Raw genomic sequence first — 24,542 nt, 5'->3', positions numbered from 1 at the left:
ATGGGGGTTCCAGGAACGAGGGCAGCAGACAGTAGGTGCAAGCTCCAAATATTTCCCCCAAACTAAGCCAGGTGGGACCATGTTGTGACTTTTCAACTGTACATCAGTACTCATGGCTGGCAAAGGACCACCATTCATGGTTTTCATCCCTGTTCAAAGCCTGCGTAACAAGCGCTAAAGCAAATAGTACTTCTATTTCCCCCAAAGTCACCCCCAAATGGAAGGGCCATTTCATACAGAATAGCTAAGTCCAGCCTTTGCTCCTCCCAGCAGTGTTCCATGAAGACGCTCCAGCCACCAACCCCTTCTGCAGGACCACTGGTTCCCTGCCTTCTGCCCTTCTACCCAAATTGTTGGCTGTGTTGGCAGATTTCAAGAACTGAGACAGCCCTAACCAGTGATTTCACAAGACCTTCCATTTAATTTGCAATTCAGTAACTCAATTCCACCTTTAAAAGACAGCTACCACTGTTTTTACCTGTAGGTGGAAGACCATCTCCACAAAAGTCCCCTCAATCAATCCATTCCTTTTGTCTATAACGTCCACAGACTTAACAGGAGCTTTTATATGACACGGGATGATTATGTTTTACTGAGTCTACTTGCCTTCAAAAGCATCAATAAATCAACAAACCAGAGGTAATTAAGGAATAAAACAGTGCTAAGGGCTTGATTTAAATATGCAAACCCCAGAACACTCAGGACTTAACCTCAGACCATCCTGTCTGTCCCTCTGTGCAAAAATGTTCTTCAAACAGTGAGTGAGCTTAGCTCGTCTGGATGTGTTCGGTGGATGGAAACTGAGTTTAATGTAGCTCCCCTGGCTTTTATCTGCTTAAATCAGAATCCTATTATTATTTTAACTTTACAATCACTTAATTAAAGCAATGTCCAGCCAAAAAAAATTGCCTGGGTGGCCTGAATATTATACCCCCATATTTTTTATGAGGTGACCTTTCTGCTGAGTTCAAGAAACCATGCTTGATCACTAGATTTGGGTGGGAGTTTTGCTTGTGAGGATTATGAGTACATTATAAGCAAAGCCTACTTGATTTATGCATAATTTTCCACTGAAGGTACAAAACAAGTAGCCATCAACTTAACGCCACTTAATGCTGAAGGCTTTAAAGGGTCACATAAAGTCATCCTTTTTATGGGACAGCAAAAATTCATGATTCTAGGTTAGGGTTATAAATGAATAAGTAAATCACTTATGCATTGCATTCAGTTGGCCCCCATTCCGAACTCATTTAGTACATAACAGCTTTGCTGTTGCTGTATGTCCTGCGCAGACATTCAGTGGGAGGTTTTACAATGTTCCACAGCCTACAGAGCTCCCTTCTTTTTTTTCAATATAATTTTCTGTTTTTAACAATATCTGATAAGAAAACAAGAGGCAGCTGTAGCTCTGCCACCCGGCCCATGTTTGTCATGTACTATATCGCAAAGTACAAAAGGACAAAACTTATTAAAAAATGGGATAATGTGCAGTATATGTAAAATTTGTTCTGAGATGTTTTACCTGTAAGAAGTAGCGCACTCAGGAAGGCACCTTTGTTATGGCCACATGAAGGATGTTTCCAGGTAATGAAGAGACTTAAGAGCTGACTAATAAAAATGTAGGGACTGTGCGGGCAGTAGCTGAAATGGCTGGAGCCTGAGCACACCATCCTACAAATCCTTACAGAAGAGGAAGGGTCAGGGGCTGGCAGTTCCCAAACGTGCTCCAAATTACCAGGAGAATGCAGTCCCGTTGGATGAAAAAAAACAGATTCGTATCAGCTTAGACCAATTTTTTCCCCTCCTGCCCAAATGCAAGATTAAAGGGAGACACTGGACTTACACTGGATCTGTTTACCAGCACTATCTCATTAAGAGTCCTCTCAATGAGGAAGACAGCCCCCCTCAAGGACCCCATGATAAAGGCAGATCTTCTAAAAACATCACCGGGGCACTAGATTTGCTCTGTCGTAGGGCATCTCAGTGGCATACCTAAGGAAAAGAACCGGTACCTTAAGCTGAAACCCATGGCACTACCCACTGCCCTCCTCAATTAGATCTACCAAAAAGCATGAAAGGCTCAAACTCAAGAGCAAAACCAGCTACCCCTCTGGGAGGGTCCCAACTGTTCTGTGGGAGGATAACCAAAACATGTAGTGCCTGAGAAGGAGCATAAGAAAATTAAGAAAGTAGAAAAGGTTATGATTAATCTAAATTCCTGTAAACTTACAAATCAGAGGTCAACACATGAGTAACAAAGAGATGTCTGATAGCCACAAGCACATGGCTCAACAAATAGGCACAGAAAATGAATGTGCACCAAGACAGCATGATGAGCAGTGAAGCCAAAGAACCTGAGTGGGCTGCATGACACTGCAGGGCAATAGCACAAGATGCTGTTCAGAAGGGAGGTGATGCTGGGTTTATTCTTGGGGTACTGTTTAAGCACAGTTCTTAATAGCTCCTACTGATCTGATAAAAATACTTGATAAATATATGAAGCTTCCTCGGTGGTTGGGGTAAAGTAGAAGATCGTTCTTTCTTTCCCACTCTGCCAATGAAGAATGCCTTCACTGTACTAAGTGGTTATGTCTGGGAAATGACATGATGTGAGAGACACAATACTTTTCCCTTTCTCCAGGTTTGTTACGTGACCCTGCGTTGGACTTGGCATTGTAACCATTAGTAGATGACCCTGTGAAGAGACTGAAGGGTACAAAATGAAGTAGTATTATCAATTGAAAAATCCATTTTCTCCCCATTTTTGTTAAACCTCAACACAGTAGCAATGCACTGACTAGGAAACGTATCCCCCCACTCTTGTTTCATCATATGAAAATGTTGGCACCAATTCCCTGCAACACGAAAGCAAATGTCTGTAGATATGCCTGGTATGTAACAAGCGACTGTCATGCCGTGATGTGAGACTAATTGATTTGAAGGCAAACACCTTGACAGACAGGCAGGCAGAGCACACACAAAAATAACAGAAAGGTAAAGGAAAGACACTGATGAACAGCATATCCCTGTTGTCTCTACCGTGCTTGACAAGCTCTTTATTCCTTACAAATAAAGAAACACCAGGAATGGTGGCTATTTTAGCAACAAACGTCAGAAGGAAACTGTATTGTCGTCCTAGCGTACAGACCTCATGTGCCAAAGCAGGATGAGCTATTTCAGCAAGCCCTGCACACTGAAAACAGACTTTTCCCCCAGACCTTTCACAAATTTTTTCCTCCCTCTTCAATAACAGCGCCCACCATCAGCCAAGCTACCGGCAGGCTACAGAGACCTGTACCCATTTCTGTCCATTCCCCTTCAGCCCTCTGCAAATCATAATTTCCAAAATGTGCCTGGCGCTAGTGGAAGCAGAACCCACAACTTTCAGCTCACTGAGACCCAGAAAGAGGCAGCAAACCTATGGCTGTGTGTAGTAGCAAAAGCAGCGGCAGGATGTACTGCGCTGCCCAGCACGGTCTGGTCCCCTCAAAAGGTGCCAACAACCCTAACCAGAACAGGATGTCGGGATAATGTAAAGAATCCACTTTTTTTTCCCAGTTGTCCCTGCCATCAGTCACCGTGCCCCCTCCCCCTAAGTAAATGAAATCAATCAGCAGGGATTTCTGTAAAATACATAAAACAGTCATCTTCCAGACTCTACTAGAAGATAAATGGTTCCAGACATTGGACTGCAGCCATTTTCCCACAAATGCTACAGTGTTTTGTCATCCATATTGGGCCATAATAGTGAGTGGGTTTTGTTTTTTTTTTTTTTCTCAGTCAGCAGCCAATGCTTCTGCTTCTAACTCATACATTAAAACCACTGCAACAAGAGTAATTTTTCTGTACAATTTGTAATGGAACAGTTTCGTCCCCAATAATACAGTCTGGGGTCTTGTACAGAACTTTGACGCTTTTCTGCTACAGCTAATATTGCCTTATTGCTCCCAGCTGGAGCTTCACAAACCTTTTTGGGATTAAAGCATATCACCCCAAATATGAGCCACTGAACTGAAACAAGCATGAAACTATGAGCAGTACAAACCTTATCTAAGAACCTGCTAACAAGAAGTAATAGGATAGCTTACAATATCTCATGCTGGCTTTTGTGCTAGTTTCAAAGAAGGATACAAATATATGACAAAAGATACATCACAATGTGAGTTTACAGTTAATTTTAATGTATTTTAAAGTAAGTCCTTAATAATCTGTTAACATAAAATGCACTTTGGAAAGAACCATGGGGCTTTTTCATTATTAAGAAATGTGCAACCAAATTCTATCCTTAATTAAATCAGGAGTAATTTTATTAACTGCAGTAGACATAAACCTGACTTACATCAGTGTAAGTGAGGGTAGGATTTAGCCCCGGGGTGTTTATTCACTGTAGTTCCAGTTAGTTTAGATCTATTTGGGTGGGAACTCCTTTCCCCTTTCCAGAAAAAATATTCTTGCTCACCCTTTTTCACCTCGCAACTGGGGCCAAAGCAGTCCTTTCTTCTAAGATATTTTTCAGAAAGGTTATGAACAAATCTTATCCTCGACAGGAGATGACCTTATTAAACAAAACCACCCTCTGAAGTGATGGACACCAGCAGTGTTAAAGTTTGTTTACAAGTTTTTAAACAAGCCACCTCACACAGATAAGCTTAGTTACATCTTAAAAAGCAATAAAAAATTTTAAGTAAAAGCTAGTTTATAAAGGAGCTACTTATGTCTGTTTTCAAAGCTGAAAAGCCCTTCCAAACAGTACTAGCTGCTGTATTAAACATCCCTGCTACAGTATAGAAACTTACTGTCCACAGATATCCTTGGGCTTCACTGTACCTTTGAACCAAAATCACTTTCTTCTGTACTTCATTTTCTGCTCTCTTGAAATCGGATTCCCAGTTTCTGACAGATGGCTCCTCTGTCACCAAGCGCTGCTTCCGGCTCCTTATCGCTGCCAGCTAATACTTCCACGATGCTTAGCTGTTGTCTGCGGAGCTGTGCTCTACATCATTTCTACTCTGATCAATGCTCCGCTTGGTTTTAGGTTCGTTTCTAGTCCCGCCTCCTGCTCTTGAAGAAATGAAAACTCACAGCTGGATTTTCTATAAATCATCCCTTTTAACAGTGGCTGAGCAAGTATGGCAAATACTACAGCTAAGACCTGCTGCTCTATTTGAAACTTCAAAAACAATTCCTCATCTTAATGATGCACACATGAAAGTTAATCATGTACTAAAATCACTAATACTGAAAAATAGTGGCCAGATAATTGTGACCTTCAGGGCTTAGAAGCTGATTAATGTAATACAAAACTCCTCTCTGTTCCAGAAGGGGAATATGGTAAAACATACTGCCTCAGTGAACTGCTTTATATAATGTTTCACTTTGAACAGGAGCTTGTCATTCCTACAAAGATAAATTTACATTTGCAATACAGAGCTTTTTGACAGACTAACCCAGCGTACATACTGTTTAGGCTAGCAGCCCTAAGCTTGAAAGAGTCTTTACCATCGTAGCAGCTCTTTTGAAGTGTGGGCAGGAAATACTTTTATTTTCTGCACAGCACTGAGTGTACTATACAGTGTTGAACTCATTATCATGTTTAACAAAGTGTGGAGTATAAAAGCAAGGTGGAACCATAAAACCAGCGCTACGAACTTTGTTCCCATGAACAGAGCAAAACAGAGCCGAGTTTCTGTAAACTGTAAATTGTTTTAATCCTCCACTCTCCAGACCTTAAGAAACTGTGCTGTGGAAATTAAAAATGACTGGGCAGATCTGGATACAGTCTGAATGGGCTGCAAAATCCTGGGGTCCTTGGGTTTTTCTATGGTGAGAGCCGCATCCCAGCTGAAAGTGTCGGCAGGGCTCTCTGCCCTCTGACCGATGGTTAAAGCCGTCTCCTTCTTCACTAAGAGCTGATCATGTCCCGGTGGCACACAGGGTCTCCCGAGCACTGCCCATGGATGGTTCAGCTGGGGATTGCTGAAGATCAGCTGCGCTGCTGCTGTAGGCTTGATCAAGGACCCCTCAAGTTTCAGCTCTACCAGAAGCTCAGAGAAGGGTGCAAGAGCAGCGTGTATTGGGATCCGCTTTTCCCAGGTGTACCGCTCAGCTCCAGGCAAGCAGGGACCTGGGGGCTTCCCCGGCCAGCTGCTGGAGCCGGATGACTGCGTCATCAGTCTTGTTTGAGTGGATCTTGCCCCTTTTTGAAGTCTCTTCCGCCCAACCCTAATGCGTTCCAAAAACGTAGTGGAAAAAAAGCGCTTCTGTCTACTTAGACCAACTACCTAACCACTTCATGACATGCCCCACCATTCTCACAAGTTCAGTTTTTCCACATGATAGATGACTTCACGGGCTCTGTCAGATCCCATTTAATCCTCTTTTTCTTTTTAAGCTGAAGAATCTCATCCTTTTCGTGCCAGGGCTGGTCAGCCTTGCTGCCCATCCCTGTGTGTACTACTGCTCCCACAAGTTAGCCCTTTAGTTCACATGGTAGAAGCTGATGCTACAGCACCTGAGCTCAAGCCTGGCTCCCAGTCTGTGACAGCCATTTGTGGAAATGGGAAAATATTTTCATTTTCTTTGCTTACAATTCTGCAGACAGTAACTGAGGACAGTCAGTTGTCATCTTGTGATCCAACAGCTCTCCACAACCACTCCATGAGTGGCCTGCACACAAGAATTTGAGAACTACGCCAGCCAAATTTCCAAATGGTTACTAGCCAGGCAGCCTAGAAGAAAGCAGCATGGATTAAGTAGCCAGGAATGCTCTGAGCCGAGGGCGGCACTGCTCTGATGCAGCTACTACTCTGTTAATCAGCAGCCATAAGACATGGGTCCTGGGCCCCCGTCCAAGCAGCTGTGACTCAGATTTGAAGTGCTGCAACGACAGTGCTCTCCTGTGGATGCACTGGTTGATCAGTGCCAGTAACTCGATGACAGAGAGTGAAACGAGCAGGGGAGAAGCACCATCCCTGCGCCTGATTCAAATATATAATGGCAAATATAATTAATCTGCTTTCCAGGTGCTGCTGTACATTCAATACTTATCAGCTGTGAAAAAAACACGACTGATTAAAATTACTTGCTTGACCTTTAAAATGTACTTGAAAATCCATAAATGAGACCAATCAGTGGTACATATCCATTTGAATAATAACAGAATTTTGAATCTCTAGCAAAGGCTGTAAGAGGAGATTAAAAGCTCGATACCACAGTGTGACATGCACTATATAAACCCAGGATGGGAATCTTCCAAGGACTTTTACAGAGCATTCTGTCTACTGGCTGGAGTAATGGTTATGGCACATAGGGCAAGATTTGTTCTTTTATTGCCCTGAGACTGTTGACCATCATCTGATAACAAGAAAAAAAAAGCCTGCTGCAGGTGAAAAGAAATACATTTATTCTACATCATCCTCCATGTGCTTTGGTTCTAGAGAGTGCACTGCATTCCTTAGGGATGAATGGGAAGATCTGATCCCACCACTAGTGAGCGTTCAGTTCACAGGCTCAAACTAGAGTAAATCTACAATGAAACAGCAAAATGTGGTAGCATAGATGTTATTTTATCAGGACTGTTTCCCTCTGCAAATCTTCTCCTGTTGGGACACACTACATGCTAATTGTGAACACAGCCCTACAGTAGCCCAGTATGGCTGAACACAAGATGGCCATCGAATGAGCTCAGGTCCTGGGAGCCAGATCATCTGTGTTGCTTACCTGCAAGCTTTTTGCTGGTTCTCTCTCTGGCTCTGTTTTGGACCATTCCAACTAACCTTCTCCTAAGCAGTGTGAACATGAGTCAGTCTATGTCCCCTGGCCGTGGGATCCCTGACCCTTCTTGGTTCAGTAGTACAGATGTCGCCCCAGGGATGAAGGGCAGTAGGATAGTTCCTCTTGACACTGTTGTGCAGATACTGCAGCCCTCACTTCCTCCTCAGCTGGAGATAGTTGTGAGATCTGCTGAGACTAGATACCAGATCTGACTGCCATAAAAAATCAGAGAGTACTTCCCAAACTGTGACTCCAAAGGTCAGGTATAAGAGGTCACGTGTTGCTAATTAGTCTCATTATCATTTAAAAAGAGCTTCGAAAATGCCCTATGAAGTGAAAGACTTGGAGACCTACAGATTTATTCAATTGGTAGGATGATCCCTTGCCCAGATGTTCCACAGGCAAGAAAGCTCTGCTGGGGAAGAGCTTAGGGTGCCACACAGATCTTCATTTGGGCCTTCTGACCTGTAGCCTCTCCCTCTGCTGACACTTGGGAAATCACCAGAAGAAACATGAGCAAACATTTTGGTGGGTGGACTTTTGTCAGAGAAAGACCTTTCACCTTGATGTAAAGAGCTCCTTTGCAAGGAGCTAGGACTCCATCCAAGGACCTTCAGCACTCACAGACCCTGTGATGAAACTATGGCAGAGGGAGCAACCACAGAGCTCCATAGGATCTGGTGAAAGTCTGCCCTGCCTTGTCCTTAAAAAAGCTGGATCATAAAATCACAGGGCCCTGGAGTAATTCAGGTTGGAAAGGTCCCCAGGAGGTCTCAAGTCCAACGGCCCCTTTGGTCTTCTGGCCCTGCTGAAACATCAAGTTCACAAATAGTTTCAGCTCCCCACAACCACACTGGGGGGTAAGGAGGAGGAATAAATTATTTGCCATTTTCCCTCAGCGACTTGTAAATATAAAAGCTCAGCCTCCTCAATACAGCCAAGATGGCTACACCTGCTTGGCCCTGGACTCTTTTCGGTAGTTGAATACATTTAATATGTTGGACCTTCTACCATGAGGCTGTCAGGGCAAAAGTTTTAATAGTTTAAAGGCACTCTGACTGCAGTGTATTTGCTTATAATGTGGTAAATAGAATTATTAAAACCCTTATATTTTGCATCCTAAAACTCTTAATATACTCAAGAACACATTATTTCTTCCTACTGTCAGAGTTTGCTTTGCTAAGACAGCATGCATGAGTTTCTAGACAGATTTGGAAACATTTTGAGCCCCTTGAGAAGAAGCAACATATACGATGACACTGCTGGGAGGATGAGCAAGATGAAGATGCTCATCTATGAAGATGAGCACTTGTGTCTCCCAACATCTCTTCCCCACCACTGCTCTGCAGCCTTGCTCCTCTGGTGGTCATGAGCTCCATTTTCAGCTGAAACTTATTCACGGGTGGGCTACATGGTCCTCCAGCTCACAGGCTGTTTTCCCCTCATTGGTGTTTACCCTCCAGTTGTAGGCAATGAGAGCAGTCTTGTTCTGCCTGCGGACAGGAGACTAAAACACAGCCACTGTTTCAAGTCTCCTTTGATAAAATAAGCCATTTCCCCTCTAACAGCTTTTCTGAATCCACCGACGCAAGTTGAATGGGGGCTGGAACGTGGGGAACAAGAACCGAGCGCAGTATTGCAGATGGGGCCACGTGCTCCAGGTACTCGCCTCTCCTGTGGAAATACATCGCCGGACAGAGCCGACGGCCAGGCTGCCTTGCCAGGCCACGTTTTGGGAGTGACTTGCAATTATTGTCCAGTCTGCAAACACATTCAAGCCTTTCATCTCCTCCGTTGTTCCCAACTGCCAGCCTCCTGGATTATGCCGGTATTTCCTGCTGCTATCCCCTGATCACAGTACCATGCCACCGATAACCCCCGTACAACTGCAAACGGAGCTGCCCATAGAGGCAGGGCACATGGAGCCAGTGCCCCACCGCTTGCCGCTTCCCTTTCATCCTGTTTTATTATCGCACGTCCTGCGCTAACCCTGGCAGATTCTGGAGGAAAACTCGAGGCAAAGGTTGTATTTTGTGCTACCAGGGCCAGGCAAACCCTGTCTTCAGGTTTCCCCTACAAACACACTCATATTTTTTCCTAAAGATTATGAAATTTTGAAAAGTTACAGAGAGGAGGGAACATAAAGTGCTGGGTAACATGGATATGCTTTCAGCAAAAAAGACAAGGGAAAAGGACAAATAATATCTGGGTTATTACTATTTGAAACTCGGCATCAAAATGGATATTTCAAGGCAAAAATCAAAAGAAGAAAGTGATTTGAAAACTTCCCATCTAAAGCAGAAAATTGTAACGATAATATGTTGAGTGGGGATTTTTTTCCTGGGCAGTTTTCATGCAGTGGATGCTCTTAGCTAAGATTGCCATTTCCCAAAGGGATCCCGAACTATTTGTCATTCATTTACTATTGCTGTGGTTATGTAAAGTAGGACAGTTGTACTATCTCCACCTGATGAGAAAGCCATACACTTTTGCATTTTAATATAAAACACATTCTTTGAAGGATCCAAATATGTATTACCTAACCTATTTTTCAGGAAAACCTCTCTCATTTATACTTGGTACTCATTTAGCTTTTCAGAGTCTTTCTCCTGCTGGAAAATCTCTGGAGTTTACATGGCATATCTCTGTGTCACATGTGTTCCCTTTAATAGCCAATATAAATGTTTTTCAACTCTAAACTCTACAGCTTGAGTCTCACTTATGAAAGTCAAGCAAGACCTCTCTGCTTTACTCATCACGCGACTGAACGACTGCTGATCTACCTGCTTGCCTCGCTGCAAAGCAGGGGCTCCCAGAGCCCAGCCCAAAGCAGTTTGCTTTGCTTTGACGAAACCGGGTGATAAATCCTGTCCTGATTCCCAACACTCTTCAGAAAGCTCTGTTCCCTGATATGTTTCCATTCCCAGGGACCAGTAGTGCTGTGCTCAATTCAGCGGCGTCTCCTCCTTGCCTCTTTGCTCCTGCAGGCTGGGACCTGGGAGATCGCGGCCATACGCTCCCGCTAAGGTGATCCTGTGGGACAAGGCATCTCCAAGGGCCTGAAAATGGCACTTACTGCCCTTCAGTGACAGGAGCCCTGTTTAACATGAGGTTCAGTTCGTGTATGGCAGACGCATGGTATTTCATTAGTTTGTTCAAATGCTTCAAAGAGCTCAGAAATAAAAATTCTTGGAATTACTGCACGAGTCAAACTTTTTTAAAAGTTTATATTAAAATGTGAATCACTGGCTTGCTTCAGGGGAGGAAAAAAACCTTGTTTTCAGCAAAAAGTTAATTGGGTGTCCTGAAAATCAGTAATTAAAACCACCACTAACAGACAATAATCATCTGGAGTGCTAATTTCCTTCTGTACATAAAAGGCTTAAAAAGCAGGGAGTAAGAGAGAAAAGTTCAGCATCAGCATTTGCCTCAAGACCCAGTGCATCCAGGGGCTGACTCAGGATCCCTTCTGCAGGGAAACGAGAGCTAGAAAAGTTATTTTTGTTGCTGTGAAGAAAAGTTGGATTTCTGAAGCTATATGCCTGCACTGTTTAAAATGACCTCAGTCACAAGCAAACCTGAAATGTCATCCCAAGGGACACCATCGCCATCATTATCATCCCCCATGTACGTGTCGGAGAGAAGTGCCACCACCCTGGGCAGAAAATGCAGCTGCTATTTGCAGTGCAACAATACAAGACTGGAAGCAAAGAATATGGTTTCCAAATTAAGCAGCGGGAGTAATTTCTGCCGACAGGATGTAACTACTCGTCTTATAAAAGCTGTGGAACACTTAATGGTTTTGAGCGCTAATACGTATGGAAACAGAGCCTTCCCCAAGTACCCAGCCAAGTGCTAGCTTACCATTGGCTTGGAGAGCAGTAAATGGCCAAGAACACATCCTGTACTGCCTAAAACTTCAAGGGCCTCCTTCCAAATACTGCTCTAGCTGGGCTGCTGAAGTTTCTGAAATCAGGTATGATCGCTGCCTAGGGTGAAATTTCTTCTGTCTCTCACCGGAGCCGTAGTTAATGCACTGACTGTGCCACAGCCTAAGTATAGATTTTCCACCATCATATCTCAATGCCAGGTCTGTGACTATGACAGGTAATTTATCTGACAAGACTACTGTATTCCCAAACACCGTGTTTATGAGCAGGCAGGATCTGAGACTACGTAAAATATATCAAGGTAAATGCAATAGGATATATGGCATCTCAGAGTTGACATACTTCTCATATTAATTTTCTTAAGGTCTGGCCAAAATACATTTCCAGATCAGAAATAAGAAGCAGCATCTAAATGCAGAAATGTTTTAATTATGGCCAGAACGCTCCCAGCATCCGAAAGCCTCTTCGTAGAAAGCAAGTTGCGTGAAGTATGCCAGGCCTTAAATACCCTATGGCAACTCAACTCTTACATTTATATGCAAAAATTCATAACCATACTTATGAAAACAGACAAGCAGAACTCTCCACAAAGCAACTCTCCTGTTGCAAGACTTTTACTAGTTATATTAGTGCAGCCTAGAGCTTGGGAGGAAACAAGTGTCCCAGCACCTCCTCTTTCATTTCTACCAAAAATATGAAGTTTTCACAGCACAACCATATAGCTAAGACCTCTAGCCTCCTGCAACGAAACCAACTCCAAACAAGGCTAGAAGGCTTACCTCACCCCTTGCAGATTATCGTGCATTTCCCAGAGATTTTAAGGTGGGATTCGTTAAAATAAAGAAAGGTGCTGCTTATCACAGAAGATTGTTTCTAAGCAACAGGAAAAGACAGTTTTTCTGCACAGCCCTGCCTCAAACATCAGAAGAAAAAATGCTTACATGCTGACAATCCATCTGAGGAACTGCTCTGGAACTTAACAGTCCGAAATCAAGATATCGCAGGTTTATTTTGAACAAACACTTAGGAAATGGACATGACGTCTCAATGTTAGCGGTGCCGGTCAGTACGTGATTCTCCCATCCTCACACTGATGGAAGAGAAAGCAAAGGAGTCTGGTTTGTGACTATTGCACAGCATAAAATTTCTTTTTTAAAAAACATGAAGACTCTTTTCGAGCAAAATTCAGCATGCTTGAGGTATGAAATGTTGTCTCCCTGACCTTTCAGAAACCCAAAGAACTAACGTTTGCTTTTTTGGTAAGCTGGGCTATTGACAAATTTGTTTTCTTTCATCACACACATGCACAAAAATCTTTACTAATCATATTTCTATCACTATAGTCCTCCAGATCTTTCAGCGTGCTTTACAGAGGGTGAAAAAATGAAAGAAGAACAAAAACTAGCAGTACCTTAGGCAGCTTTGGGCAAACAAAATGATGGATTCTCCCAAAGTCATTTCCTGAAAAGACAGATTTGCTGTAAGGATCTTGATTATGTATGTCAGTGATGGGAAGCTACCCGGACACGTGAGACTATCATTTACAGCTGTTGCAGCCAAGACAGAGGCCACTACTGGGTTTTAGAAATGAAGAGCCTGAGTACAGAAAGAGAAGGGATTTTTCAGAAGAGTCAGAGACAGTGAGATTTGATTTCATCTACATCACCCTACTACCTCCTAAGATGGTCCCAATTAGACATATTTTTGTGTACCGAAAGCATATGATGCCACACTCGGCCTTGTCCTCCTCTAACTCTCTTGGCAAAAGCAACAAAGACTTCCTAGCACAAAAAGGCCACACTGTGGTTTTGTTTTCAAACATCACTTCTAGGAAAAATGAGAGGAAAAAAAACCCTCTGCAAGATATTTTGTACCCAAGGACAAAGCTGAATGGTTCCATGTGAGTCATTTTCAATCTTCACAGGCTTGGCATTTGTGGTAGGAACTCAGAAAAGTCATTACCAGTAATTTTGCATTTCAAGTGTTTGTAACACATGAGAAATAAGTGCTTTTAAATGAGAAGTCAGATCCTAACCACTTCAGGGACACTTACAGATCACCTTCCTACAACTTCAACCTAAAATGGTTTCACTATGTTTAAAAAATACTTTCAGATGCACTAAGTAAAGCAAGACATCCAACATCTGACTTGAGAAAGAGGATTTCAAACAAAAATGAAATGCTACAAGAAACGAGTCATGACGAAGGAGACGACACACTTCCTTCTTGTTCACTTGAAGAACTGCCTATTTTGTTGGATTATCCCAAAGTGAGGCTTCATATCTTTTATCTCTTCTTTACTACAGCCAAGCAAAAATAAGGAGGAGAAAAGGCATCATGCATGCAACCATTTTTCAGGAAGGTTTTTCATTTTAAGTAATCTAAAGGATTTATTTCACTGTCAAAGGAATAGTCATTCCTTTGTTCTTACTGACATAAGGGAACAGCTTGTCTGAACTCTGATGAAGAATCTATGAGCCTTATTTCTATTTGCTATATTTTAATGACTGCTGTTATAAACCAGTCTGAATAGGGAAGCTAAAACCAGAAAGAGAATCAAGAATTGGGTTGTCTTTCAAGCACCCATTTAGGCTTATAAGCGATGAAGTAGGCAGTGCGCTGTGATAGTCTGGGCAGTACCAGCAACCTGGAGTGTGGCCTGTCTCCCTTCCCAGCAGGACTGTCTGACAGTGCCATGGAAGAGACATGATGTTCTTTGAGTCTACACTAACCAAATTATCAAATAAAATTAAGGGTCAGAACTTCTATGAGCATGTGAACAAATAAGGCTGATTCACAACGGATTTCCAAGCAGCTTTTTCCATACACGTAATCTCTCTCTGATGCCGCTATTTTGGTGTCTTGTACTGTGTGAAGCTGCAAAATAACAGCCTTGCTGTTAGAAAGAGTGTTAAAAGTTTCTCCTCGGTGCAGGCAGATCTATTGACACAAACCCTAGAGGCACTGGTTGTGAAATCTCCACACCTCAGTCAAATTAACCTGAAATCAGGCTCCAGATTTACTGAGGGTGTGAAGTGGAGACAGCACACACAGAGGGAGCGTTTGTGTAAGCCTCGTTTCCATAGGGAATCGGGGAAAACATCTACTGATTTTTAAAAAAACTGTGTTCCATGGATTTATGTAGTGGCTGGGAAGTCCTGCAGCTCCGGCCGTTGCCCGCTAGAGGCCGTGAAGCCCTTATGCCTGCTCCGGCCCCAGCTGTCGGAACCCAGTGAAAAGGAGATGAGGAATGGGAAACAGCAAAAATGAGAATTTTTTTCTTCTGGCATAAAAATCTTAAAATCTCGTTTGCGGAGCAAGGCACCCCAGCCCTGGCAGGCCGGTGGGAGCAGCAGGACCTGCTGTGGGCAGCCAGCCCTGCTCACCTGCAACTGGAAACCCGGGAGGAGGAGGTGGATGATGATGAGGCAGAGGATGAGGAGTGTGCAATGCAGCTGGCTGGAGGGAAGCTACTCCTCCATGACAAGCCCAAAGTAAACAATGAGTAGTCAAACATAATGGGCCATTTTAAAATCAATTCTTCCTTTTGAACATCACTCATGAGAGCCTGGCAAGCTGCAGCAGTCAACAGAAAGGATGTCAAGCGTGAGCGGGATTGAACGAGCAGAGTTTGCTGGAGAACTGCAGCAACAAACACGCGTGCACAGAAAAACCACGGTGAAGGCTGGTGTGTGGGGAAGAAACCTGAGGATGTTTCTCGGTATGCCGAGAAACACATAAGGATGGTATAATCAAAAGAAGCAATACTGGCAGAAACTCAGCTCCTCCCGTTTTAACTGAGTTGAAACTGGGGTTTGCTGGGTTATTCAGAGATCGTATCACATCCCTGCATGTGAGACACAGTGAAACTGGCAAAAGTTTGGAGACGAGACCGGCACAGAGCTGCACTCCAAGGGAGAACATTAAACCCTGACTTCCACAGGAGGCAAAGGAACGTGGCCCCTACAGAGCCTAAGGCTGAAAATCAGAGTTAAATGTCTTTTCGCAAACTTAATTTGTTACAGGTTATCTAGAAACCTGCAAAGGGTCAATGAAGATCAGATTATTCCTTGCAGTTATTGATTGCCCTGCTTTCTGCAATGTTGAATTTCATCTGCCGTTGTACTGTTCATATACCTAGCTTAATTATGTCCTGTTTAAGTCCCTTTATCTTCTGCCGTCTGGATTAATTAAATACTTTTGCGTCTTCTACAACCTCTGACATGTTTTCCACACCTTTGCCATAGATCATTAAACAGCATAACTATTCTGTTACCATAACTAATTCACATGATTCTTAAAAGGAAATTTCAGGGCAACCCAATAAAAACCAATACCTTAGTGAAAATCTGTATTTATTCCTCTTCCTTGCATTGCCCTCAAGTACTTGGCAACCCTGTGGGCATGTATTCTATTAAAATTTGCAGACTGTGGGTTTAAGTCCCTTTTGGTTAGTGGGCAGATACCCCAAAGCATTAAGATATTATGCAAAACGTGAGTGTCACTTTGTCCTTTGACAGCTGTTTTGCAAGAAACTAGTGATCAGGAGGTCTGTGCCCAAATATACAACTTGTGCAGTTCAGTGCGCAACAGGATTTTGGGTTTTGCATTTCACAAGGGTACTTAGTGGTAGCTGTTGATAAGTACCTCGGTGCAGGAGAGAGTGTTTCGGTGGAGCCCCCTTGACTCAGGGGGCTGAGGCTGCCCGCCCTCCCCACGGGGGCTGACGGGGACCCTCCGGCCGCAGCGCTTGGCTTGTCCCCATGCAGTGCGCAGGGATGCCCACGCCGGAGCTCATGCTGTGGCTGCAGCTCCAGAGCAGGAGGCCCAAACCAGTGCGCAGGGAAGCAGGGAAGTTTGTATCAGAAATAGTGTGGCCAGCAGGACTAGGGAAGTGATTGTGCCCCTGTACTCGGCACTGGTCAGGCCGCACCTTGAATCCTGTGTTCAGTTTTGGGCCCCTCACTACAAGAGAGACCTTGAGGTGCTGGAGCGTGTCCAGAGAAGGGCAACGAAGCTGGTGAAGTGTCTGGAGCACAAGTCTTGTGAGGAGCGGCTGAGGGAACTGGGGTTGTTTAGTCTGGACAAAAGGAGGCTGAGGGGAGACCTTATCGCTCTCTACAACAACCTGGAAGGAGGCTGTAGCGAGGTGGGTGTTGGTCTCCTCTGCCAAGTAACTAGTGATAGGACAAGAGGAAATGGCCTCAAGTTGTGCCAGGGGAGGTTCAGATGGGATATTAGGAAAAATGTCTTCACCAAAAGGGTTGTCAAGCATTGGAACAGGCTGCCCAGTGAAGTGGTTGAGTCGCCATCCCTGGAGGTAAAGACGTTTGGATGAGGTGCTTAGGGACATGGGACAGTGGTGGTCTTGGTAGTGTTAGGTTTACGGTTGGACTCAATGATCTTAAAGGTCTTTTCCAACCTATACGATTCTGTGATTCTGTGACTGTGCAACACAGTGCCTTGAGCTCTTCCTGGGGCTGGTCCTTTATCAAAGAAGGCTAAATAAATACAAGACAGATGTGGCTGCATTCATGAAGAAGACAGTTTTTCGTTAAGAAGACAGAATCCTGTTGGTTTGTTAGCAAAAGAAAAACGTGGCATGTAGCGTGAGCATCCTTCCACCTTATGAAGGAGACAGGGAGGGATGGGGGTGCCTGGAGATGGGGAGGTCCATCTCCATCTCACACTTCCAGCCCCGGCTCCGGCCCTGGATCCACTGGGCATCACGCAGCTCCTCTGGCCAACGCTCAAGGAGAAGCAGGGCCCTTATCTCTAACGCTCCAGTTAGCAGGCGGCCCTGAGAGCAACCCCAGGTGTTCACACGCTCTCTAATCCCATTAGGGCTCTTTTAAAGCAAGTTTTTTTCCTGGTGTCACAGAAGTTACACTTAATGGGTTTGCAGTTATTAGGCAGTTAGAGAAGTTATTTGCACTTTGTGATTTGCTGCCAGAAGTGTAGCAAGAGACAAGCACTGAAGTCCTTGTGAATCCAACAGCTGCTCTGACTTTTCCATATGAGGAAGGAACAGTTGCTTGAGGCATTTTAGACACATGCAAGAACACAGGAACAGTTTATTAATACTGGAAGTGAATTTGCAATTACTGAGAGCAGATGGTCAGCTTGCACAGCGAATGAACCTTAAACCATCTATACTTACAGGGCTACTGCAAACATTGAAACAGTACCAAATTCACAAAAAGAAATCCTATGTGCTCACAGTCAGAAGTCGGCTCAGATTTGGATCCTATATACAGTGGCTTGAATCGAGATAAACCTGTCAATATTAAACTGAGTTGGTGGATTTACCCCAGAATAAATGCCCCTTCTTTTTACTTGCATACATAACTCTCAGAGCAGTCAAAGATAAGCTAAGATAATAGGGACCTTAATAAAATAACTATATCAGCATCATTGAGAAAGCTAGGAATCAAGCTAATCCTCCCTTGTACTACTGCAACTCTGCTGTATCAGAGATGTGGTAGCAGCATTAACAAGAATGCAAACACAGAGCTGAAGTTACATGACTAAGTTTTTCATTAGTCTATAGTCCGTCGACAAAAAATAGCCATACATACATCATTTTAACAAATGTATCTGTGATGCACTCCAGAGCTTTTGAATTCTTTCCATACACAAGCTGCTTGTAAAGACTCTGTGAAATAGCTTAATAGAGATGTATGTCTTGCAAGTACTCCTCAGTGCAGCTCATGGATAAATTGGAATTATTATTGCTATAGGCATGTAATAGTATGTATGTGCAAAGGGAAGGGCTTCCTTAGCACCACATGCCTTTCAGCCTACATTTCAGCCTGCCAGCTCTTCATTTGCCTAAGCAAATGTAATTATTGAGGGGAAGAAGGGAGGCTCTAAGCAAAGACCTCTGTTGCGTGGCTCTTCCTGCCTGTGTCCAGGGAGTGAACTCCAATGGGTTGACAGCACCTGAGAGGGCCATGCAGTCATCCTCCAAAATCTTCTTCCCTGGGACATAAAGTTTCAGCATCCCAGCTGAGTGCCTCTGGACTGCAAATGGTGAAGGATCATTAAGGTTAATTTGACCTGCAGTTTACAGGTCTTTGTGAATGGGTAAACAAGTGCTTGAATGTTGTGTGGCAGCCAAAGGCAGCTGGCAGGGAGAGTCGGCACATGCCAGATTAGCCGGTGCTTTGAGTAAGAAGGTAACTGTACGCTGGACTGCAGCAGGGCTCTGAAGACCAGCCAAAAGGTTGCACCAGCATGAATGTCAGAGACAAGACATATCTGATGGAAAAAAGGATAGCAATTGTATTTTCAGCAGGGGAAGGGACGTTGGTTTGGTGGCACTCCTGACCAGTGCAACTTGCTGACCAAGGAACAGCGATAACTTAAGACAGATCCCTCCAGACCAGATCAACTGCTAACAAAGCACCTAAAGATTTTGCCTGGTTTTCCGTCACATAGCTGAGGTTGCATGAACTTTCACTTGCAGGCAGGATAGAATTTAAATTTTCAGGGACATACTTATGGCAGAAAAGCTCAGGTTTGCATTGCACAATCAACTTTATTCCCTTCTTAAGCCAGAAATCTCCATAGCAGGCCAGTTTGTTTCCAGATCACTACATAATTCAGCAATTTCATGGTCTGGCTTCATGGCATAATGTACAAAAATATCTTGATGCATGTGACAAGCTTATACTGCCAAAAGGCTATTCCTATACCTGCAGCAAGGGAAAGTGTGAAGTGTTGTAGCCATTTTCAGAATCCTTTCCTTTACACTTCCTTTTCTAACACTCAAGCTGGAAATCACAGGATACTTGAAAAGTCCTGCAGTGCCAGCTACGACATTGTTAAGACATTGATATGTTGACTCAATACCTCAGAACTGCTTTAAAGTTTTCCAAACCCTTAAGAAAACAGAGTTTATACTAGAAGTTATTTTGACAGAAAGTGATTTACATATGCATCTACTTAGTATGTTGAAATTTATTATTAAAAAACCTGTTGACTATAAAAGAATATTTCTAGCAATATTTTAATAACCCTGGTTATTCTGGGAAGCATTTTGCATTTCCCTGAAATTTATGTCATCCCACAACCATTTTAGTAGCCTACACTATTGTATGTGCCATGGCAATTCCACTTAGCATTGTGCAGAGATGTCCCCACTTTCTAAAAATCTTTGGGTCCAATTCTGCAGCTGGTTTTGGCCATTAAAAATTAAACTGAAATCCTTTTTCTCAGCCAATATTCATCTCAATGTAGATTGATTAAATATATGGTAGCATTTGAAAACTGTTGTGGACAATACTTGGACCTCTCTCCATTAGCAAAAAAAGATCTGGAGCAGACACTGGCTTACATACTCAAAGATTTCAGCTTTCCAGACACATTTCTAATTTTGTATAAACCATTTTTTTTTGTCCTTTCTAAATCTGACATTGCTTTTCATTAAGGGCTGGGATTTGGAAAAAAAGTAGAAAATCCCATGGGATTGCAAACAACAGATGTTGTCTGTTTTAAGCTTCCTTTATTCCAAATCGCTGAATTTAGTGCTTTTAATATTTTCCTGCCTCTCTTTTCAAAGGCCTGTGGTTTGCTCTTTAAATGGATTTTCAAGAGGCTGACTCTGACTGGAACATATGTGAAAAGAGATTTTCAACTTAAAATGTACCAGTTTTCAGGGAAGTTACTAGAAACATACTAAAAATATGACACAACCAATATCGGGACAGTATCACTGCATATCCATACTGTGAGCAATAAACCCAACATATTACCATCCCAGCAAATGGGAGGCACATGCTACTCACTTCCCACCCAAATGCCCTTGTGTTCTCCTGCTCCTCCATTTCAACACTGCTGAACTGTCAAGCTCAAAATGCAGCATCCTGCCCCATGACAACCACAAAGGGATTGTCAAGCTTTCCTTAGAAACAAATTTTTTTTTTCCCATAATCTGTAATTTTTCTGCACCTTCTCACCCGCCCTCCATCACTGCAGATATGGCCAAAGAGCCCCTGCCCTTAGGAGGTAAAACTCATTCCTTCTTCAGGTGAGTGACTGCATCCTTTGAAAAGATGCTGTGATCGTGAAGTCAACGATTCCAAAAAGGACTGAGTGGAGAAATAGCTGTGGAAAAAATAACTGTGTAATTTGATCCTTAAGGATATGTCAGGGAAATAATAATTGGGGAAGGATGTTGGGGACAGCTTTGACATCCTTTCTGAAAAAATCAAGATGTTTCAAAAAACAGCCACAGGAATTATTTAAGTATTGGATAAAGTAATGGCATAGTGAGCAGCAGTAATTTCACCTACCTAAAAAAGAAGTCTGAGAAATAGTTTTACCAGAGTGCAGAGGTACCTGACAGTGAGGATCTCTTCATTCCAGGAAGAGAGCACAAGAGAATGTCTGGAATGTGAGGACAGACAAATTCAAATTAACAGTTAAGTGTATGGGTTTCATACAAGAGAAGTTAACTCTAGATCAAACTACCAAGGAATGTGGTAGATTCTGCCTTTTTTTTTTTTATTTTTGTCTCCAAGGCAAGACAAGATGAGTTTCGGGGAAGGATGCTGAAGCTAAACAACCAAATTCTGTTCTCAACACAAGCCATGAGACAGACAGGAGGCCAGGCCAAATGAACTAATGGGTTTAAGCTTTACGAGGTCAAATCTTTCTATTAAGTGTCAGAAACTCTATGTTTACAGTGATTAAGGCTGTGGTCATTAATAAAAATAATTGGAAGTGACTACCCCTTTGATTTTATCAGATTTGCATTGGTGCAAGTTCATTGAATTGCAGATGGAAGAAATATTATACCTCCTATCATCACAGATGGCAAGATTTTAACAATGCCTTCATAAAGTCTCGATTCATATTTTATGCCTTGACTTCCTCTTGTATCCCATGTTTTTACAACAGCACATGCACTACAGAAGCAATAGAAATTAAGCTCTAATACATTTTTGTTGGTTGCCAAGCTTGAATGGATGTAAACATCAGTCCTTGGGAAATTAGTATGCCATTCAAGTTCTTTTAGAAATAAAAATCTATTTCCAGGTTACAAAAGAGAAAAAAAATACACATTTTCTGGTCTTCAGTAAGCCCATCTCTGCTTCCATATTCTGTCAAGCTTTTGTTCCTCTTGAGACTCATGAACACTGCCATTACTTCTCACATTCTTCCGTTTGCTCTAGGGTTGTTGAGCAGCTGGGAAGCTATGTGTCTATGCTATTTGCCGCATGCAAGAGATGTAGAAATTCCGTTTAATTTTCAGCAGGATCAAAAGTGATTTTTCTAAATTTTCTTCCAAACTGAAATTCAAATATATTCACCTTTCAGAAATACCAGGAAAAAAGTGTTTGGCTCTGGCCTTTGCCAATGCCTCTTGATTTCCCATCTGAAGGACAAGGATGCAACGACACATTGTTTGATATGAAATCAAGACACAAGTCATTGACAACAGCAACACCAGGAGCAGCCAGCACCTGTCATGAGCTCCAGGCTTGACAGTTTTGAGGTGTTTTGAGGTCACCTGTCTTAAGTCCATGGACTCAGAAGACACTCGCATAAACAGAAGTGCCCCGAGCTGCACATACGAAAGTCTTTGCCATGATTGCCAAGCTCCTGACGAGGGCACAGGGAATCTGGAAACTTGACCCTGTACCAGCTCGGGGGACCCTGACAGCTCTGGCTCACCCAGCAGCCCACCAGCTGAGCTATTGAAGGACACCTTGGTTCACCAGAAGTTTCTCAAATCTGGCATGCTTTTACTAAATGTTTCAAGCCCATCACATCACCATAAAAGAGAAAGTTTAAGTTTGAGTGACTAAAATACCAGTGTGCCCAGGAATACCCTGGCGTGGGTGTTCGGACTGAGCTGCTGGAGCAGCTGAGGTGGCTGAGGTGTTGAGTAACAAAGCAGAGGGGAAAAAGATTTCAAACTTGTGTTGAGTGTGTGTACCTAGATTAGTCAGGAAGAGGAAGCGCACATCCAGGGATATGGTGGAATAGTACTGGCAATGGAACAGCAGCAGCTGAGGGGTCAGGAGAGAAGGGTGCACAAAATTACCTTGGATAACTACTGATAAGGGACTTCAGCTAACCTGCACATTTCTGATTTTCACTAATGACTAAGGAAATACTCAAATATGTGGCAGTTCAGCCAGTGGCTGCTGTCTTGTTACTCAAAAATTGCCTATTAAATGTGGGGTCCCACGTAAACTGAAATTTGGAAAATTGTACAAAATCAAAAATATTGACACTCAGCACTTGCTAACGCATTCACTCCTGATGGCCCTTCAGAAAGGATATATGAGCTTTGACGCGTTCCTTCTTTTCAGCCTTTTGTTCTCAAATATAAAATTCTTTGTCATAGCTCTGCAAAGTTATTGACTGCTCTGACCTGTAAATTGCAGACCTGCTGCAGCTCTGAAATTCACAGTTTACCTCTTGGTCTGGACTATTTTGTGTTCTGTGGAATATGGGACAGTTTTGGAGACAGAGCAATGTGCTGGTAGTGATTTTGATTCTCTGACGCCAGCTCCCAAGAAAACTTCGTGGAAACTGTACTTTTGTCTAACTATCCATGTGAACTGCATGTCCTGTAAATTTCTGTAATTTAGCTTTATGAAAAGCATGCAAAGGTTTCATAAACAGTAAGGGGAAAGCGCAGTTTAAAGAAACAGAATAAAACATACGTCCATCAGCTTTAACACACTCATCTGGAGAAGTCAGCTACTGTGAGAAGAGACATAAAGATAACATGTTTTCAAGAAGCAGCAGCAAGTTGTATCCTTCCAGCTTGTTCCTGGGAAAACCCTGATGAGTGCAAAGAGAACAACTGTGAAACACTAAACATGCTGCTAATGCGCAAAGCCCTATGTTCTGGGGAGAGAAGAGCATTCAGCAATAATTGAATCATCCAGGGCTGTGCTCAGTGGATACCCTAAGGTGATTATGTTCAGAATAGAAGCTTTCAGAATGTCATTTAGTAAATGAAAACAGAGTTGGATACCAGTAATAAACCAGTGCCCTCAAGCTACTCATTTTTTATAGCAACTTAATTGAAACATACAAATCATTGCATGCCTCCTGCTTAGGAAAGGGGGCAGCACTGAGACTAGAACCATAGGCACTGAAATCAAGAAACAAAGTACAATTTGGTTCCAGTAAAGAACAGTTTACTGATACAATTTCCTTTCTCTGGTGATAAATAGGAGTCTGTCATATTCTGAGTGCTGAATTGTATTCCCAGGATAGATATAGAGCTGGGTACCAGCTGGTTTTCAACTTTCCAATTGCTGATGAGCCCAGTAAAGTGAAACCAAGAGCAAAATTTTGTTTTCTCCTTCTTATTGTAACAAGAAAGCTGTTTTAAACTGCATTAGCTCCTTAATCACATGATTTCTATTAGCTAATTTGCAAGAAGCAGGACTCTATTATCTTTAAAAAGCAAGCACACATTTAACTCATACTATTGTCATTTAAATGACATATAACCATCACATTTTGTATTCCTGCCTTTTCATATACATTTAGTACTTTTTATCATAAAAGTCAAACAAAACCTCAGGAATATTTATTCAAAGTTTTTCAAATTAGTAGTACTTCTTGCAGAGAGATGCCCCTAACATAGCTGTTCTATTAAACTGCGAGCCATGAGAACTAAATTGGCTTTGGAAATGTTAGAATTGTAATTTTCCAAAGCTGAGGCTTGAGAAGAAAAAGCATTTCTTTGGATGTAATAAATCATCAGTGAGAGTAAAATACAAAGGAGGCCTCTCTCTTCTTGAGAGCAGAGGACACTCCCTTCCTTTCTAATAATGTACTGCGAGTCAGAAACAGTACAGCCTGTCATTTTACGCACTAACAGTTCAGCAGAGTGGTTGAGAAAGA

At 42.8% G+C, this 24,542-nt stretch overlaps 1 protein-coding gene across 4 annotated transcripts in view; it reads right to left on the bottom strand.

Moving 5' to 3' along the window:
* The window catches only part of STARD13 (StAR related lipid transfer domain containing 13), a 147,864-nt gene that overhangs the window by 71,466 nt on the left and 51,856 nt on the right, over positions 1-24,542 (bottom strand). The window contains exon 1 of one of the 4 annotated variants that reach the window (XM_072850369.1): positions 4,797-5,020. The exons of 2 other annotated variants lie outside the window; for them this stretch is intronic. The gene's annotated coding sequence lies outside the window, so the exon portion shown is untranslated. Of the gene's footprint in view, positions 1-4,796; positions 5,021-24,542 lie in introns of those variants that run through there. One more of the 4 variants, XM_072850370.1, reaches the window with a different exon arrangement.

The sequence above is a fragment of the Ciconia boyciana genome, chromosome 1 (genome assembly GCF_034638445.1).
Source record: "Ciconia boyciana chromosome 1, ASM3463844v1, whole genome shotgun sequence".
In the NCBI taxonomy this organism is placed as follows: domain Eukaryota; kingdom Metazoa; phylum Chordata; class Aves; order Ciconiiformes; family Ciconiidae; genus Ciconia; species Ciconia boyciana.
The sequence above is the reverse complement of the archived record's forward strand: the minus strand, read 5'-3'. Positions and strand labels throughout refer to the sequence as shown.